Here is a 21,140-nt window from a genome sequence, read left to right as displayed (position 1 = left end):
CCTCCGCATTGATTACCAGTGTGTCCACTAAAATAAAACATTTTGGTAAAATAGAATTTCAAAAACCTATAGACATTGGATGAATATTAAGTGGGTAAAACACACTCATGGCTGCAGCTTCAGCTGCAGCCATGGATATTGTGGATTTTGTGCCATTGTTTGAGATCTGCAGCCACCCGATCACTTTTTCCTGTCGCATCATGGCAGCATACACTCTGGGATGTGACTCCGCCTCCATAACCTGATAGGACCACATAGCTATAAGATGACGATATGGCCCCCGCCCCAGCATTCTCTTACTTTTCCTCACCTGTTGGAAAAGCACGGATCAGCGTCGCCTTACCGCTTTGCCCCAGCCAGGTTCTAGCCTCTGCTGGGTGGAAGTCCTTGCCGGTGCAGCCTCTAACCGAAGCTAAATGGAAGGAACCCCACTCTGGTGATCTCAGGGGTATGTTACAACTCTCTCTGTAACCTTGTATAAAGCCTTAAACAGGCTTAAATTGCTTCAGTCATCTTCGGTTTGAGTCTTAAATAGACTCTGGTATTGCTGCCCAGTTGCCGTGATAAAGCCTTAAACAGGCTTAGCAGTGTGCCATTAAATGCTCTGGCATATAAGCCTTAAACAGGTTTAGCCAAAATGCAGTGGTCTCCATATCATTATTGTCCTGTGTACCTGTTTCTTTTCTTTTATTCTTTCCCTCTGTGCCTGGGCGTTTTCCTGGGCTCTGTGGTCCTCCTAGGGACGCCGGGACATGTTCTGAGCGTCCCAGCGCTTCCGCACATGCGCAGTACAGCAGCTCTGGGCATTCTATTAGCTCTGCCAGTATCCAAGATGGCGCCGGCCACTGCGCGGCTCTACTGCGCATGCACGAGCAGGACGTGGCTCTGGCGGCAATTTTAAAAGCTGATTTAATCAAGCTGCATTTGTACTTTGTATCCAAAGCCTAGATTGCTGTAGTTTTCTTTTTCCTGCCTTCCTTATTCAAACCCCTCATCCACCATACTGAGGTAAGTGGCTGATTGTTACGGTGTCAGTGTATTTTCCTTGCATTACTGCTGTGTTTCTTCCTTTCCTGTACTCTATGCCAATCGTTTGTACTGTGTATCTCCTTAGGCTTGCCCTTTTCTCCTTTCCATGGAGACCACTGCCCTAGCAGATCACCATCAGCCTATTAGGTAAGGGGGGAGGACTTTGGTAAGTAGTGAAGATTTAAAAAAGAGAGCAATACTAACGCTGCCTATATGGTTAGCCCTACCAGGTCCGCAAATTCACCCAAACCAAGGTACAGAGAGACATCACGCAGAAGAAAGCCATTCCGGACACAGACGGAGCCGCTCCAGTCGCAGGAGAAGTCGCTCAGGTTACAGAGGGAGTCGCAGGAGAAGTCGCTCCAGATCTTATTCTAGATACAGCCGTTCCTACCATGGAAGATCTCCTGTCCATCGACAGCGATCCCCAGTGCGACCCTCTGGAAATGCATGCTGGATATGCGGGGCCACAGCTCTCCCCAATAAATTGGCCTGCCATAGATGCTTTGAGGAGGCTACTAAGGAAAGAGAACCATAGTCTAAAGAGCCTGTAGCTACACAGATTCCTACTCCAGAGACAGAGTTGTCAACGTGAAGTGCCTCACCTGCTCCTCCCAGTACATCAAGAGAGCAGGATTCCCCGTCTGACAATGAGGGGTTGGATTCATCTGCAGGTTTCGATTTTTCTTTAATAGAACCATTTGTCAAATCGGTGAAAGAGGCGATTGGCTGGGAGGAACCTCAGGAAGCTCAACCAAAACTGAAGAAATACTTCCCGAACCTCAAAAGGGATTCAGAGACTTTTCCATTCATTGAGGAATTGGACAATTTAATGAAGGAAGAATGGCAAGGTCCTGAGAAAAAAAAAATCAAGCCTGAATTATAGGCTTACCAAATGATATCCCCTGAAGGGGCCTAAAGTGAGTCCTCTCGTCTCTCCTCCTATTGTAGACGCATCTCTCATGCGACTAGCCAGGCATGTGACCCTGCCAATGAGGATGCTGTGACATTCAGGGATGTTCTGGATAGAAGGATCGACACAGATATGAAAAGGGCCTACCTAGCGGCAGGAAGCGCTTGCAGACCGGCAGTGGCACTTGCAGCTGTAGGCAGGGCCATCTCCAGCTGGTCAGTGAATACCGAGAAGTTGGTTTCAGAAGGCGCAGATCAGGAGAGCATAGTGAAGGCTCTACAGGAGCAAAGTCTCGCAGGGGACTTTGTGGCAGAGGCATCGGTGGATGCGATTAAATCGGCATCAAGGGCCATGTTGGCATCTGTAATGGCCAGGCGGGCACTGTGGCTAAAACCCTAGTTGCGAATCCTGTCTTTAAATCCAACTGGTGCCGCATTCCATATGACGGGAGAATCTTTTTGGTGCAAAGCTGGATTCCACAATTTAAAAAGTGACTGGTGAGAAATCGGGACTGATACCATTAGACAGGAAACCGAAGCAGCAGAGACCTCCTCCCTTTAGGCATAATCTGCCAGACAGATACAGGGATGCAAAAGCTTATAGGCCGGGGAAAGAATACAGGAGGAGCTGGAAGAACCCCCAAACTTCTTTTATGAAATTCCAGAAACCCAAGACTCCCGCTTCCGGTGACCAAAAGTCTTTTTGAAGGTGCGCCCGCCCAGCCAGCAGTAGTGGGGGCAAGGCTTTCAAAATTCAAGCTGGCTTGGGCGGAAGCATTAAAGGATCCATGGACAGTGGCCACTGTCTGTTTTGGGCACATGTGGTCTTTCAGAGGACGTCCCCCAGGGGATAATTTTTGTCCAACCAGGCTTCCTCCATCAGGGGAAAAACGGTTTCTACTGACAAGTTACGTTCAAGAACTTCTCCAGAAGAAAGCAATAATAGAAGTACCTACTTCACAGAGGGGACGGAGATTCTACTCCCCATTGTTTCTGGTCAAGAAGAAATCAGGGGACTTTCGCCCAGGTTTAGATCTGAAAAACCTCAATCGCTCCATTCGAGTGGAGACATTCAAGATGGAGAGTTTACAATCGATCCTCCAAGCCATAAATATGGGAGATTGGATGCTCTCCATAGACCTCCAGGACGCCTATCTTCACGTCCCGATCCATGTCGCCTTTCAGAAGTTTCTTTGGTTCTCGGTGAATCAGGGCCACTTCCAGTTTCAGAGTCTCCCGTTCGGGATCTCTACTGCCCCCAGAACCTTCACGAAGGTCCTGCTACCAGTGATAGCGTCCTTAAGGGAGAGAGGATTGAGAGTCCATCACTACCTGGACGACATCCTCCTCCTTTTAAGCAGCCAGGAGTCCCTTATCCAACATCGAGAGGTCCTAGTTGCCACTTTACAAGGACTGGGCTGGTTGATAATCTGGAAAAAAAGCAATGCTCATCCCACCCAGAGGATGATCTTCCTGGGTGCAGAGTTGGATACTCGGACAAACACGATGGAACTACCGGTAGAGATTTCCCTACTGATTCAGATGGTGAGAAGAGCAAACTGAGCAACATCCTTGCCGGCCAGAGCATTGCTCAGTCTTCTAGGCACTCTGTCTGTGACCATTCCTATGGTCCAGTGGGCCCAATGGAACACGAGACCCCTTCAGACTTCCTTTCTGCGTCAATGGGACGGCTCATCCATGACCCAACCGATCTACATCTCGGAGGTCAAACAATCCTTGCAGTGGTGGACTCATCCCTGCAATCTGACGAGATGCAAGCATATAGTTCACCTTCCTCAGGAATACGTAACCTCAGATGCCAGCCTGGAGGGATGGGGGGCACACTACCAGCATCATGCAGCTCAGGGCCGCTGGCCATTCAGGATCCAGGATGCAGTCTCAAACGTACTTGAGAGGAAAGCAGCCTTTCAGGCCCTCCTGGCCTTCAGTACTTACCTGAGGGGGAAACGAGTCCTTCTGAAGATGGACAACAAAGTGCCCGTCGCCTATATCAACATTCAGGGGGGCACCAGAAGCACCTCCCTGATGCGGGAAGTTCGCCCTGTGATGGAGTGGGCACAATTGAACTTGCTGGATCTGGGAGCAGCCTATATCCCGGGGGCCGAGAATCTCCTAGCCGACTCACTCAGCAGAAGTTTTGTTTCCAACAACGAGTGGTCTCTGAGTCCCCAAGCGTTTACGCTCATAACTCAGACCTGGGGCTCACCAGATATAGATCTAGCAGCTACACCAGTGAATGCAAAATGACAGAGGTTCCTATCAAGAACCCCCTTCCCTTCAGCGGAGGGAATAGATTGTCTTCAACATCCCTGGTACTTCAACCTCGGCTACATCTTCCCTCTGACTCCCCTCATAGCGAGGTTTTGTTCTGAGGCTCAAGAGGTCAGCAGCATTAGTAGTGGCGGTGATCCTCTTTTGGCCAAGGAGGCCATGGTTCACTACTCTCCTTCAGTTGAACACGGCGGATCCGCTTCCTCTCCCGCTGTCAGCAGACCTAATCTCCCAGGACCAGCTTCTACATCCGAACCCGGAGAAGTTACATCTGATGGCCTGGAGGCTGAGAGGACTAGGTATCTAGAACAGGGCTGTTCTCAGAGGGTAGTGGAGACATTACTTCAGGCTAGGAAGCCGGCTACCAACAACACCTACCGAAGGATCTGGGAGAAGTTTACCACCTTTTCTCAACAACAAGCTTGGGACAAATCTTCTCTGACAGCCCCTAAAATCCTGGATTTACTGCAGTCAGGCCTAGAGAAAGGGCTTCGATCCAGTACCCTGAAAGTCCAGGTATCAGCCTTATCCACTCTGACTGGGGTCAAATGGGTACATGACCCTCTGGTCATCCAGTTTCAGAGAGCCTGCCTTAAACTAAAACTAAAAAAAAAAAAAAACTAAACTAGAAAACCTTCATTCTCGGCATGGGACCTTTCAGTGTGTCCTGGAAATCCTGTCTAAAGAACCATTTTTTCCGCTCGACAACATCTCCCTTTGGGACCTGACGCTCAAAGTTTCTTTCCTGATTGCTATTACTTCAGCAAATAGAGTCTCAGAGATGCAAGCCTTGATGGCCAAGGAACCTTACCTGGTCGTCTACCCAGACAGGATAGTACTAAAACCGTCAGATCGTTTTGTACCTAAGGTATCCTCATAATTCCACTTTAATCAAGAGATTAATCTCCCAGCCCTTATAACAGATCAGGGTGATCCTCATCCTCTGGATGTCAGAGGCAACATCCTAAAGTATCTCTCAGTAACCGAGTTTATCAGGAGATCAGAGAACCTCTTAATTGTTCCATATGGCCGTAGGAAAGGTCAGGCAGCATCGGCTCGTACGATTGCTTCATGGCTAGTAAAAGCAATCAAGAAGGCTTACTTACTGAGTAAATTACAAATTCCGGACGGCTTAAATGCGCATTCCACCAGGGCAGTGGCAACTTCTTGGGCAGCCTATTGTAGGGTCTCAGCGGAGACTATCTGTAAAGTGGCCACCTGGTCTTTCAGAAACACCTTTATATCACATTATAGGGTGGATTCTGCACGGCTTTCAACAGTAGATTTTGGAAGGGCCATTATTCAGGCCAATTCCTGTTTCTTGTTAATAAATTTATTTTCTTGCATTCCTACCCAGTCTGCGAGTTATTCCCCAGAGTGTATGCTGCCATGATGTGACAAGAAACCGGAAAATTGTATACTTACCTTTCCGTAATTTTCCTTTCCTGTCACATCTTCATGGCAGCATACAATGTCCCACCCGTTGGAGGTGATTTATATATACGGAGAATGCTGGGGTGGGGGCCGTATACTCATCTTATAGATATGTGGTCCTATTAGGTTGTGGAGGCAGAGTCACAACTGTCAGGTCACCTTGAGGCGAGGTGACAGGTGCACACCGTAGGGATCCGGAGTGCACCGCAAGGTTGTGGACCCTACGGCTGACTGCTGCAGACAGGAGACAGATCCCACTGGGGTTAGAGCGTAGGATTCCCTGGGGCGCGGAGTCTAAGAGCCAGCAGGTATTCACCAGAGCCTCCAGTGGTGAGGATGGACTTGGCTGCAACTGGCTCCAGGTCGCGACCCCCAGGGTCCCCCAGCTCACACCCACAGTAGGCAACAGGAGGATAGGGATGAGGGACAAAGCCAAGGTCGGGGCCACAAGCAGACAAGAGAATAGTCGGGTACACGCCAAAAGGTCAGGATCACAGAGAAACAAGGATAGTCAAGACACGCCAAAGTCGGTAACGGAAACCAGTAGCAGAGCACACGGCAGGAAACAGGAAGCTAACACACAAAGAATACACAATGGTTGATCAGCACTGAGGCCTGCAGTGCACAGGTTTATATAGGGCTCCCTGATACATGGTACGAGGTATTGAAGAATGCCTTTACGGAGCCGGGAATCCAAAACTTGACTAACCTCGTATTTTAGATTATCCTCAGAGACCGAAACAGAGGTAGGGAGAGGACGAGGGGACTTGAGGACTAAAGGCTTTTTAGGAATGGGTAGGGGCATGAGAAGATCAGGAGTCTGAGCAGGGTCCCCCAGACCCTTAAAGATGAGTTGGGCATCCATAACCGGACCACCAGACTGGGCAGAGGTCAGTGGATCCCTGAGGTCAGGTTGGTTAGAAAGTGACATGTCACAAGAGTCAAGCTGGGTAGCTGACACAGAAACAGAATGCAGAGAACCCTGAGAAAAAGATTGAAAGCCCCTCCTGGCCGAATGAGGTATTCTATTCAAAGGATGGATTGAGCCTCTTAAATGGGTTTGAACGGACATAGTAGCAGTAGGGTGAGGCTGGATCACAGAAGGTCGTGAACAAGAAGCAGGAAGCTCATTGGGCATGGGCTGGACTGGCATAAGTGGTGCAGAGGCCGACTGAATAGTATAGTCAGATGTAGCGACCATCTCAATCGCATCACAAGGCATAGCAACTCTGGAACTTGCAGACAAGTTAGCCTGGCTGTGTGTCCAAGGGAGATTAGGGACAGGCAAAGGTAAATGGTTATGCGAACTGGAGTGAATGATCGACTCAGGTTCATAGGTGGGCTCCTCATCCAGAGTACCACATGACCCAGAGACTGCACCAGTCCAACTATTGCAGGACGTATCGCAGGGATCGCTATATACAGCAGGAAAAGCAGAAGATACTGGGATGGTGGAAACAGGAAGTCTCTCCTTTGGGGTACCCTTGAGTAGGCAGGAAGAGGAACAGGAGGAACCCCAAGCCAGGATCTGTCCAGCAGACCAGTCAACGTGTGGAGAATGGAGCCGAAACCAAGGAAGACCTAATATGATAGGAGATGAAGCCTTAGGTAAGACAAGGAAGGATATCCACTCCTGGTGGAGTGTCCCTACTGACATCTTAACAGGAATAGTCTGGAAGCGGATAGGGCCCTCTGGGAGAACCGTGCCATCAATCGCCAAGACCATCTGTCACGATCGTCCTGGCGTTCCGGTCGCACACGGGAGACTTACCCGCAGAAGCCTGTCGTTGAGAACCCATCGTTCCCCTTTGACGCGCGCTAAAGCGAACGGACGCTCTCGCGGCGGCATGAACGAGTGCACGCGTGCACATGGGGTCACGAACGGGCGCACGGCCACTCGTGGGGGCACGCTGACTCGTCGTGCGACCGTTTTGGCGCCCTAAAGGCTTCTTAAGGTCCTTGCTCCATTCCCTTCTTGCTGTCCAGTCTACAGCGTGTTCGGAGATCCTGCTATTCAGTTCCTGTACCTGTTACCTTGGTTCCTGTTACCCGGCTAGTTCTTGACCTTGATCCGTTGCTGCCTGCCTACGACTTCTTGCTTGTCTGACCACGTCTCTGCCTCATCCTCTTGTACTGCGTTGACCGTTTCCTGCTGACCCGGCCTGCACCCGACTCCGCTGTTCCTGCCTACCCGTTTGGAGTTCCTGTGACTGCTGTCTTCGCTGACGACCGTCTGCCTGCCAGTCTACCCACTTGTGCCTGCCTCACCAGCCGATTACCATCAGCCCTACCTACTCGCTGTCGGTGTTCTGCTGCTTATCCGGACCTGCCTCTATCTGCCAGGCACTTGTGCCCTCTGAACTTTTGAATTCCTGTTACCACTTCCAGGGGTTCATTAGCCAGGGGATACGAGGGGCTGCTCCCTGCATTCCGGGCTCGTCTACTAGGTACGTGACACCATCAATGGTGTTGTAAGGGGCAAAAGGGTAAGTCTCATGGAGGATGCAGTTTCCCAATCCATGAAATTGGCAGCGGCTCCGGAATCCAGATGTGCTGAGACCGAACGAGAGGAAGCACCGACATGAAGCAACACAGAAAGGAGAAGACGAGAAGGTGAAGGGGATATTTCAGGGTCTAATACTCCACCTTCCAGATGTATTAGCCCTGAGCGTTTTTTCGGACGAAGAGAACAAGTGTCACGGAAATGACCTTTGGCCCCACAATAGAGGCATAGGCCCAGAGTTCTGCGCCTAGCGCGTTCTTCAGGAGATAACTTAGTCCAGCCCAACTGCATAGGTTCCTCGGTAGGCAGGGGGTGCTCCTCGGATCGAGGAGAAGGGACTGGGGACTCAGGCTGCCTAAAGAACGGGGAGTGCTGGCGTCTTTTTTCCAGGGCCCTCTCCTGAAAGCGAATATCGATCTGGTTACACAAGGTGATGACACTGTCCAGATCAGCAGGAAGGGATCTTCCTGCTAATTCATCCTTCACTCTATCAGAGAGGCCATGTAAAAAGGTTGCAACTAGGGCCTCATTATTCCAGCTCAATTCAGCTGAGAGGATACGGAACTGAAGAGCATACTGTCCCACAGACGTGGACTCTTGACGGAGACGTAAAAGAGCGCTAGCCGCTGAGGAGACACGACCCGGTTCCTCAAAGATATTCCGAAAAAGTTTCAAGAAATCAGACAGGCTTGAAACCACTGGATCATTCAGTTCCCACAGAGGAGCGGCCCAGGCTAACGACAGGAGGGATATGATCTATGCGACTTTTGCCCGATCGAACAGGAAGTTTTGGGGCAGAAGTTCAAAATGAATTGTGCACTGGCTAAGGAACCCCCTGCAAGCCTTGGAGTCCCCAGAGAAACGGACCGGAGCTGGTAGTTGTAATGAATGTGTGGCTGCGACTGATGCAATAGGTGCAGCGGCAGATAGCGGTTGAGGTTGTTGAACCAGGGGTCCTAATGAGGCCTGAACCTGTTCAAAACGGGCTGCCAAATCCTGAAGGAATTGCATCACCTGGGTCTGATGCGATTCTTGGGTCTCAAGTCGCCGAACTAAGCTCTGCAATGGATCATCTGCAGGAAGCGGCACGTCAGCCGGGTCCATGGCTGATCAAACTGTCAGGTCACCTTGAGGCGAGGTGACAGGTGCACACCGTAGGGATCCGGAGTGCACCGCAAGGTTGTGGACCCTACGGCTGACTGCTGCAGACAGGAGACAGATCCCACTGGGGTTAGAGCGTAGGATTCCCTGGGGCGCAGAGTTTAAGAGCCAGCAGATGTTCACTAGAGCCTCCAGTGGTGAGGATGGACTTGGCTGCAACTGGCTCCAGGTCGCGACCCCCAGGGTCCCCCAGCTCACACCCACAGTAGGCAACAGGAGGAAAGGGATGAGGGACAAAGCCAAGGTCGGGGCCACAAGTAGACAAGAGAATAGTCGGGTACACGCCAAAAGGTCAGGATCACAGGCAAACAAGGATAGTCAAGACACGCCAAAGCCGGTAACGGAAACCAGTAGCAGCGCACACGGCAGGAAACAGGAAGCTAACACACGAAGGATACACAATGGTTGATCAGCACTGAGGCCTGCAGTGCACAGGTTTATATAGGGCTCCCTGATAGGGCCTGGGGTGGAGCCATGCTTAGAGGAGAGGTTATAAAAACCACCAGGTGGAAGTAGCTGGCTTCTTAGTCTGAAGACATGAGGGAAGGTAAGCAAACACAGGAAGATCACTACATAACCATTACAACAACCCAGAGTGTATGCTGCCACGAAGATGTGTCAGGAAAGGAAAATTACGGAAAGGTAAGTATACAATTTTCCGGTTTTATGGTGGTGAGAAGGGCCACCCATACCATCGACACAGACCTTTAATTTGTTGTCATAAGTTGTTATAGTCAGTTTTTAGTTCTAATTCCTGTTTGCTTGTAGGAAGGGTTCTCTCTAAATGCAGCAAAAACCTGGCTAAAGATTGGAAAGAACTCTGATCGTCTTCTCTTTGGGTCGAAAATACAAGTAAGGAATGCTTCACTTTGTTTTTAAGTGTTTAAATTACTTATAACTTTTACATTACAGTATATGGACATTATGAATAAAATACAGTATTTTTAGATTTTAACCATAGATTAGCTGTAATTAATATAAGTACATGCACACTGCTAGAAACACTCAGGGGTTTATTTAACCACTTGCCGACCGCCGCACGACGATGTACGTCGATAGAATGGCACGGGCAGGCATAAGGGCTTACATGTACGTCCTTGCCTGCCCGCGGGTCGGGGGCCCGATCGGGCCCCCGCCCGATGCCTGCGGCGGTCGGTATTCGTTCGGGAGCGATCCCGGACGAGGGGACGGCCATTCATTCATGGCCACCCCCTCGCGATCGCTCCCGACGAATGAAAATGTCCCGTGACATCACTTCCTCTCCTGTAATGTAAACACAGGAGAGGAAGTGATGTATTCTCTCCTCCGTGTCGGTATTTTTCGTTCCGGCACCGAGGAGAGAGCATCGGTGAGTTGCACAAGCACTACACTACACAGTAGAACATGCCAGGCACACTCACACCCCCCCTTTACCCCCCGATCATCCCCCAATTACCCCTGCCCCCCCAGTCACAGTGACACCAATTGCTTTATTTTTTTTATTTTTTTTTTTGCATTGGTGTCATTTGTGACTGTAATAACTGTTAGGGCAGTTAGGGTTAGCCCCCTTTAGTTCTAATGTGCCCCCCTAACCCCCCCAATAAAGGTTTAACCCCGTGATCACCCCCCGTCGCCAGTGTCACTAAGGCTGGGTTCACATTGCAGCGGTTTATGAGAACGAATGTGATTCGCACCGCACTGCAGTGCAAATCACATCCGATCTCTGTGCGATTCGAGTTCAGCCATACAGATAGTATGGCTGAATTTGTGTCGCACCCGCCGCACCCGCCGCAAATTCGCACGGGACCCTTTTTTTGGCCCGCAGCAGAATCGGATCGCATGGGTGTTCACACCATGCGATCCGAGTTTGCAGATCGCACTGCGATATGCGAACTGATCTGGGGGTGTCATTAACATTTCACTGACACTCCCAGCAGTTCGCATAGGGCAGTGTGAACTGCCGCCGGGAGGCATGCGATGCGGGAACCCGCCGCGGATTCATGGCGTTCCCGCATCGCTCCAGTGTGAACCCAGCCTAATAAGCGATCATTTTTCTGATCGCTGTATTAGTGTCACAGGTGACGCTAGTTAGGCAGGTAGGTATTTAGGTTCGGCGCAGCTTTTTATAGCGCCAGGGACCCCCATATACTACCGCATAAAGCCCCCTGATTTCCCCCTAGTTAACCCTTTCACCAGTGATCACCATATAACTGTTACAGGTGACGCTGGTTGGTTAGTTATTTTTTTATAGTTTCAGGGCACCCGCCATTTATTACCTAATAAAGGTTTAACCCCCTGATCACCTGGCGGGTGTCATTTGTGACTGTAATAACTGTTAGGGCAGTTAGGGTTAGCCCCCTTTAGTTCTAAGGTACCCCCCTAACCCCCCCCAATAAAGGTTTAACCCCGTGATCACCCCCCGTCGCCAGTGTCACTAAGGCTGGGTTCACATTGCAGCGGTTTATGAGAACGGATGTGATTCGCACCGCACTGCAGTGCAAATCACATCCGATCTCTGTGCGATTCGAGTTCAGCCATACAGATAGTATGGCTGAATTCGTGTCGCACCCGCCGCACCCGCCGCAAACTCGCACGGGACCCTTTTTTTTGGTCCGCAGCAGAATCGGATCGCATGGGTGTTCACACCATGCGATCCGAGTTTGCAGATCGCACTGCGATATGCGAACTGATCTGGGGGTGTCATTAACATTTCACTGACACTCCCAGCAGTTCGCATAGGGCAGTGTGAACTGCCGCCGGGAGGCATGTGATGCGGGAACCCGCCGCGCATTCGTGGCGTTCCCACATCGCTCCAGTGTGAACCCAGCCTAATAAGCGATCGTTTTTCTGATCACTGTATTAGTGTCACAGGTGACGCTAGTTAGGCAGGTAGGTATTTAGGTTCGCCGCAGCTTTTTATAGCGCCAGGGACCCCCATATACTACCGCATAAAGCCCCCTGATTGCCCCCTAGTTAACCCTTTCACCAGTGATCACCATATAACTGTTACAGGTGACGCTGGTTGGTTAGTTATTTTTTTTTATAGTTTCAGGGCACCCGCCATTTATTGCCTAGTCTCACTAGTGTACCCCTAAATTGGGGTGTCTACTTTCCAAAATGGGGTCATTTGGGGGGGGTTTGTGCCATCTTGGCATTTTATGGCCTTCAAAACTGTAACGCCCTTAGAAAGCCTGAAGGCGGTGCTTGGTTTTCGGGGCCCCGTACGCGGCTAGGCTCCCAAAAAGTCCCACATATGTGGTATCCCCGTACTCAGGAGAAGCAGCAGAATTTATTTTGGGGTGTCATTTCACATATGCCCATGGCATGCGTGAGCAGTATATCATTTAGTGACAACTTTGTGAAAAAAAAAAAAAGTTTGTAATTTTCCCGCAACTTGTGGCAAAATATAAAATATTCCATGGACTCAACATGCCTCTCAGCAAATAGCTTGGGGTGTCTACTTTCTAAAATGGGGTCATTTGTGGGGGTTTTGTGCCATCTTGGCATTTTATGGCCTTCAAAACTGTAATAGGTAGTGAGGAGTGAAGTCAAATATTTACGCCCTTAGAAAACCTGAAGGCGGTTCTTGGTTTTCGGGGCCCCATACGCGGCTAGGCTCCCAAAAAGTCCCACATATGTGGTATCCCCGTACTCAGGAGAAGCAGCAGATTTTATTTTGGGCTGTCATTTCACATATGCCCATAGCATGTGTGAGCAATATATCATTTAGTGACAACTTTGTGGAAAAAAAAATTAAAAAAAATTAAAGTTTGTAATTTTCCCGCAACTTGTGGCAAAATATAAAATATTCCATGGACTCAAAATGCCTCTCAGCAAATAGCTTGGGGTGTCTACTTTCTAAAATGGGGTCATTTGTGGGGGTTTTGTGCCATCTTGGCATTTTATGGCCTTCAAAACTGTAATAGGTAGTGAGAAGTGAAATCAAAAATTTACGCCCTTAGAAAGCCTGAAGGCGGTGCTTGGTTTTCGGGGCCCCGTACACGGCTAGGCTCCCAAAAAGTCCCACATATGTGGTATCCCCATACTCAGGAGAAGCAGCAGAATTTATTTTGGGGTGTCATTTCACATATGCCCATAGCATGTGTGAGCAATATATCATTTAGTGACAACTTTGTGTAAAAAAAAAAAAAAAATTATTTTTTGTCATTATTCAATCGCTTGAGGCAAAAAAATAAAATATTCAATGGGCTCAACATGCCACTTATCAATTTCCTTAGGGTGTCTACTTTCCAAAATGGGGTCATTTGGGGGGGTTTTGTACTGCCCTGCCATTTTAGCACCTCAAGAAATGAGATAGGCAGTCGTAAACTAAAAGCTGCGTAAATTTCAGAAAACGTACCTTAGTTTGTAGATGTGACAACTTTTGCGCAAACCAATAAATATACAATTATTGACTTTTTTTTTACCAAAGACATGTGGCTGAATACATTTTGGCCTAAATGTATGACTAAAATTGAGTTTATTGGATTTTTCTAATAACAAAAAGTAGAAAATATCATTTTTTTTCAAAATTTGCGGTCTTTTTACGTTTATATCGCAAAAAATAAAAATCGCAGAGGCAATCAAATACCATCAAAAGAAAGCTCTATTTGTGGGAAGAAAAGGACACAAATTTTGTTTGGGTACAACATTGCATGACCGCGCAATTACCAGTTAAAGCAGCGCAGTGCCAAATTGTAAAAAGACCTCTGGTCATTTACCAGCAAAATGGTCCGGTCTGAAGGTGGTTAAGAAAACATTGCATAGCCATTCTTTCAGAAAATCTGCATGTATGTTTGTTTTGTGTGAATTGGGCAAAAAAAATGTTCTCTAAGCTGTTTTCTCTTCTGAACGAATGTTGTTTTATAATGGGCCGTAGTAAAATATCATATTATGGCATTTAAGATGGAGCTATGAAATGCACAAATCTCGGTTACTAGAGATACCATGTAAGTTCTAGAGAATTCTAGAGGCAATTGGCACACAAGAGTAACCTCTGGCAAATAAATGTAACCATTGAATACATTCTGTCTGGTGGTTGTTAAAATTGTTATATTGCATTTCTTGCTTTTTGCCAAATTCGTACAGAACAAATGTACATGCATATTTGTTGGACAAAAGGCCATGCAATATTGTTTTATAAATGGATCAGTCAAAAGTAAAATGAACTTGAGAAGAGGCTGGGATGCCTACAAACATTGTTTGTGGACTATATTGAGTGATTTATTTTGTCTCGTGTAAAGGGTAAGCAATATATTTTCTTGTTCAATATTTTTATTGAAGGGATTACAAAGTATACATAACATCAATAGCACTGGAAGCACTGGTAACAACAAAAAATATACAGAGTTCACAAATAACCTCACAGCTATAAGGATTAGAATAACCAAAACAGTGCTGTGTTGCATTGGAACAAATGGTTTAAACCTCTTACCCACTGGGCACCTAAACCCCCTTCCTAACCAGACCAATTTTCAGCTTTCGGTGCTCTCACATTTTGAATGACAATTACTCAGTCATGCAACACTGTACCTATATGATTTTTTTGTCATTTTTTCACACAAATAGTGCTTTCTTTTGGTGGTATTTATAAAAGAAAAAGAAACCGAAAATTCTGTAAAAAAAAAAAATGCATTTTTCTTCATTTCTATGATAAAATTTTGCAAATTAGTAATTTTTCTTCATATATTTTGCCCAAAATGTATACTGCTACATATCTTTGGTAAAAATAACCAAAATTGTTGTATACGATTTGGTCTTTGTGAAAGTTATAGTGTCCACAAGCTATGGTGGCAATCTCTGAAAATTGATCACACCTGAAGTACTGATGGCCTATCTCATTTCTTGAGACCCTAACAAGCCAGAGAAGTACAAATACCCCCCAAACGACCCCTTTTTTTAAAGACATTCCAAGGTATTTAGTAAGAGGCATGGTGAGTTTTTTGAAGTTGTAATTTTTTTCCCACAATTCTATCAAAAATTAAGATTTTCTTTTTTTTTTTCACAAAATTGTTATATTAGCAGGTTATTTTTCACACACAGCAGATGCACAGCACAAATTACACCCCAAAACACATTCTACTATTCCTCCTGAGTATGGCAATACCACATGTGTGAGACTTTTACACAGTGTGGCCACATACAGAGGCCCAACATGCAGGGAGCGCCATCAGCTGGGGAACCAGGACAATGAAAACTCACCAAAAATGACCCAATTTTGGAAAGAAAATAACCCAATGTATAATCAACAAGGCATATCAAGTCTTTTGAACATGTCATTTTTTTCTACAAGTTTTTGGAAAATGTGTAAAGAAAATGAAAACGCATTTTTTTTACCAAATAGCATGTACATACCAAAAATTACATCCCAAAATAGATTCTCCTACTCCTCCTGAGTGTGGCGATACCACGTGTGAGACTTTTCCACAGCGTGGCCACATACAAAGGTCCAACATACAAGGAGCACCGTCAGGTGTTCTAGGGACATAAGTTTCAAATCTAATTTGACTACCTATTACACTTTTGTGAGGCACTGTAGTGGCATGCATGTGGCATGAATGGGGATGGATGAGTCATGGATGGGGATGGCTGAACATGAATGAGTATGGCCGGGTATGGCTGAGTATGGCTGCGTATAGATGGGATGGCTGAGTATAGATGGGATGGATGGGTACGGCTAAGTATGGCTGGGTACGGCTGAGTATGGATGGGTATGGCTAATTATGGATGGGGGTGGAGGGGATGGCTGAGCATGGATGAATATTACTGAAGATGGATGGATGGCTGAGCATGGATGGATGGATGAGTATGCTGAGTATGGATGAGGATGGATGGATGGATATGCTGAGTATGGATGGGTATGCTGAGTATAGATGGGTGAGCATGGATGGATGGCTGAGTATGCTGAGTATGGATGGGTGAGCATGGATGGATGGATGAGTATGCCAAGTATAGATGGGTATGCTGAGCCTAGATGGGTGAGCATGGTTGGATGGATGGGTATGCAGTGTATGGATGGATGAGTATGCAAAGTATGGGATTCTGGGAGGACGTCGCTGTACGCCCTTCCAGAGTTAAACAACTTCCCTGTAGCTGTCATTCAGCTATGGGACGGTTGCTAGGTGGTTAAATATGAGTATAGAGAAAAAGGAGGTTCAGGTCCTCTGAAAACACACGTTTCATAAGTCCGTGCGACTGGGACTATAACGCCATCAGGTGATCCAGTATCATGAAGCACCAATAGATAGAATACCCCTAGTACTTGTAAAAGAAAAAATAATAATAATAAAAAAGATAAGCAGGGGGTAAAAAGGGAGGAGAGGTCAGCCATTTGAGCCAGGCGATGGACACAATCAACAATCCTAAATAGGCCTCGAATCTCAGGGCTCAAGGAGAGAAGAATCAAAGTCAGGCAGGAGAAAGTGGTCCACCACTAGGTTGCCAGACCCTACAGTGCTTAGGGATCTTTTCTAGTATGGTGGCCTCAATTTTGCTATGAATCATAGCTTGAGTCATTCTGTTTTTGGTCTCAAGTAGAAGCAATATATTTGAACTGCCTCTTCAAGTTCATTGTGCCACATCCAATTTTTTTGACTAAGGTATATCGTTTCTGGTTATCACACATTTACTCTTAAGCTCACAATATAGCCCCAAGCACACTGGGCATTTAGGCATGGTGCACGGGGCTCTGGCATTTAGTTGTAGTCTGAGGACCCAGATGGCAGCCTGTCAAACTCTGCGAGTCTGACGGATGCTGCATCTGGACAATGCACATAGCTGTACAAACATTTAGGGCCATATGCACCCAGGGACAAATGCCCAGACCACATAAATGTTCGTACAGCTAAGTACATTATCTAGCTGAAGCAGCTATCAAATTCTCATAGCATTTGATAGACTGCAGCCAGCAGGGCTGGACAGGACACCTGTGCCTTCCACCCACAGCTAATCACTGTAACTCCATGCTAAACACCCAGTTTGCCTAGGGCCTCGTGCGCATATACTGTAGTAGTTGTTTCTTTTCTTTACATTTCATTTGTAAATAAAATATTAATCCTTATATTATATATTGGTGATAGGCACTGGTTCCCAGCAGTTTATTGTGGAAGGAGGTAGTTAAGATGAATCATACTGATAATTGTATTCATATATATTTTTTTAATTTAAACTGTACAAGTGTTGGATTTTTGTTTTTGGTGCACCTGATATCTGCACTCAAGTTCAAATTTCTGTTCTTTAGTTTCAGGAATCTTTTTTATTTTTTTATTTATTTTTACAAAAATTGGTTGGCTCTGCACATGTTCATTAGCTCTCTTTGTTGGGAGCCAGCTTCTTGACGAACAACAATAATGAAGATGGGATATTCCTGCCAGCAGTATAAAGTTGATATGTTTTTGCTTTTCACTCTGCCTTTCTAATTTCAGCAGAGTGCAAAATACAAATAGGAATACTTTTTTTCGGGCAGTGCTCTGTTGGAAATGCATGCAGACATTTTTCTCCAAAAGAAAAAAGGACTTCAGGAAAATACCATGTTTTACATGGTAGACCTGTAAGTAAACAAACACCCCACCTGCTGGATATTCAAAGCAATCGCATTGCCTTTGCTAAACAAAATGGTTTGCCATGGTCAGCACAGTTTCCTTCCATTAAAACCTCATGTAATGAATAGTGCATCAGTGCATTAATCATATAAGTATTAAATCTATCAATATGTTGTTACTACTGATAAAGTTTAATGCATGAAGTTTACCTTTTATATGCATAGGTAATTGTAGATTTTAAATCAAACTAAACAAAATAATTTAACCCTCCTACACAACTATTCCAATGCACCCCTAAGCTCTAAGCTGCCTACATTCCTCTGTGACTCTCACATCAATTATCAATCTTAATCCTTTTAAGTGCGGCACTGCCACAAAAAACTACTGTGGCAGGGTGAGCCCATGCCACTGTTTAATAAGGTGGTTTACACCAGATTTTATAAGAATTAAGCACACTAATGGCACACGTGTGCTGGCTTTATATGGAGCCAGCAATAGAGCTCAGGGCCCCACCCTCCCAGGGGGTCAGTGTGTGATGGGAGCAGTGAGAGGTGCTTGTATGCACCGTACTGTCCATGTTAGGACAGACCCAGACCTGAGCCTGAGAGAGAGTCCATCAGCTGGGAGGCTGCAAGGAAAGACAGTGGGCATTCAGCATCTGTGCACAAACACTGGGACATGTTTGATGGTCAAGAAGACCAAAGCAGTGGCGGCTGGTGAAGTTTTTGGATGGGGGGGCGCCAGACCCCGCCCATCATGACCCCGCCCATCATTTTGGCCCCTCCCACTTCTCATAAAACACGCCCCTTATGTAATCTGAAAAAAAAATTGACGTGGGTTCCCCCTCCGAGAGCATACCAGGCCCTTAGGTCTGGTATGGATTCCAAGGGGAACCCCCTACGCCGAAAAAACGGCGTGGGGGTCCCCCCCAGATCCACACCAGACCCTTATCCGAGCACGCTACCCGGTCGGCCAGGAAAGGGGGTGGGGACGAGCGGGCGCCCCCCCCTCCTGAGCCGTACCAGGCCGCGTGCCCTCAACATGGGGGGGTGCCTTGGGGGAGGGGGGGCGTGCGGCCCCCCCACCCCAAAGCACCTTGTCCCCATGTTGATGAGGACAAGGGCCTCTTCCCGACAACCCTGGCCGTTGGTTGTCGGGGTCTGCGGACGGGGGGCTTATCGGAATCCGGGAGCCCCCTTTAATAAGGGGGCCCCGGATACTGGCCCCCCACCCTATGTGAATGAGTATGGGGTACAATGTACCCCTACCCATTCACCTGTGAAAAAAAGTACAAAAAAAAACACAACACAGGGTTAAAATATTTTATTGCACAGCTCCGGGGGTCTTCCGTCTTCGGGGGTCTTCTCGCCGGACTCCTCCGCTATCTTCTTGTAGCTCTTTTGCTAGCGGAGGAGTCCGACTTTCTTCCTCGCCACCGGCCTCTTCTCCCGACTTCGGGGGTCTTGTCCACCTCTTCGGTTTTTTTTTAACTTTTTTTTTTTTACACCTAGGGAGAGGGGGGGGCGGCGCCCGGGCGCCCCCTATGGGCGGGCTGCCACTGGCCTAAGACCTGTCCTTAGAAAGCACTCAAGGCCAGCTTTATTTCTCACACCATCTGCAGAAAGTCATCTTGCTTTGACCACCCAAATCAGTTCCTTTATGGCACTGATTGTTCTCTGGGGTAAGAATACCTTTTTCTGGGTGTACCTATGATCCGCCCAAGTATTAGCCTTCTTCATGGTTTTAAAGAAGATTTCTCCTAGGTTAAGAACCTAACCTAGATATTCCAGGTAGTCGAATGTGCTGACCATACTTTGGTCTAAGTGGGCTACTGACTGGTCTATCAATAACAGATCGACTGGGGGGGGGGGCGTGGCTGACCAGAGCTGAAGATGGCCACTTAAACACTGTTCTCGTTAGCCCAGGGGAAACAACAGATCAACGATGGCCCACACAGCTACTCAATCCACTGCCATCCTTGCTCTAGAGACAACCAGGATCTCAGACATCATGTCCAGAAAGAGGATGACTGAATACAAGCCCCAAAACCTGACTGAATTCTCTTTCAAGCCAGCTGGGAAGGTTAGTGAAATTAAAGATGGCGCTGGCCCGGCTGCGCTGTGGGACTCTTATACTGATCTCCCGGATGAAATTCTGGAGGGATACTCCAGTCAAGACCCACCTGTACTCTTCGATCACCCTCCTGAGTATGATCCCCTTACCAGCAGCCCAGCGAAAGCCAAAATATCGCTCTATACACCGCCGCAATGGCCAGCCCAGTCAAAAATTGAGGCCCAGGCTTTCAATCCCCTCCTTTCCAACCAGGCCTTACATTCCTCAATGGCTTCCTTCCCCACCTCAGGCCAACCTGTGATCGATTCTACCCTCAGACATGCTCCTGTCTTTACAGGCCTCCCTAATGGCTGATCTCTCCTCACTCTTCACTAAAATCACCTCAAACATACACTCTCTGTATGATAGAGTGTCACACATTGAAAGGGGCATGAACGAATGTACCTCCACAGTGAACGGAGTCATTGATGTATATGATGATATTAGAGAGGAACAAAATGTGGATGTGGGCCAAGCTGGCCAATTTAGAAGACAGATCTCACAGGAATAATGTAAAATTTAGAAGAATTCCTGAATCCATACTGCTGGCGGACCTGCCCAAATACGCAAAAGAGCTTGTGAATATCCTCATCCCTGAAGCGTCTCCCCGAGACATAACAATAGACAGAATCCACAGAATTGCTAAACTATCCCATCTTGTTGCCTCAATACCCAGAGATGTGTTGATGAGAGTACATTTTTTCCACATCAAAGAAAAAAACTCATGTTTGGGGCTAAAACTAAAACCCCCTTACCCACGCCTAACACGGGTATTCAGTTCTTCCCAGATCTCTCCAAACACACCCTGCAATTGAGAAGACAAATTAATCTGATCACCAAAGGTCTTCAAAATCACAAAATCCAATACAAGTGAAGATATCCGGCAATATTCCTTATCACCAAAAACGGCAAATCCCATGTTATCAGCGACCTCAATAAAGGGCTGCACCTCCTCCACACATGGGGTATTTTAAAAGAACCCCCCAAAACACCCCCCCACGCAACGGAACCGCCATACCCCGCTGTAACCTGGATAAAACCTACAGCTAAGAAGAAATGACCCTCATCGCCATGATGGGCCAACTTGCTTCTTTATTAGCCCCACGGGATCTGACAGAGCGAATTCTTTGATATCTCAGCTCCCTTTGTTTCAGACTGTTACTACCACCCAACAGAGG

This window comes from Lithobates pipiens, unplaced genomic scaffold, assembly GCF_037356315.1.
Source record: "Lithobates pipiens isolate NorthernLeopardFrog02 unplaced genomic scaffold, aLitPip1_a1.2 Scaffold_8, whole genome shotgun sequence".
NCBI classification, from domain to species: Eukaryota; Metazoa; Chordata; class Amphibia; order Anura; family Ranidae; genus Lithobates; species Lithobates pipiens.
The sequence above is the reverse complement of the archived record's forward strand: the minus strand, read 5'-3'. Positions refer to the sequence as shown.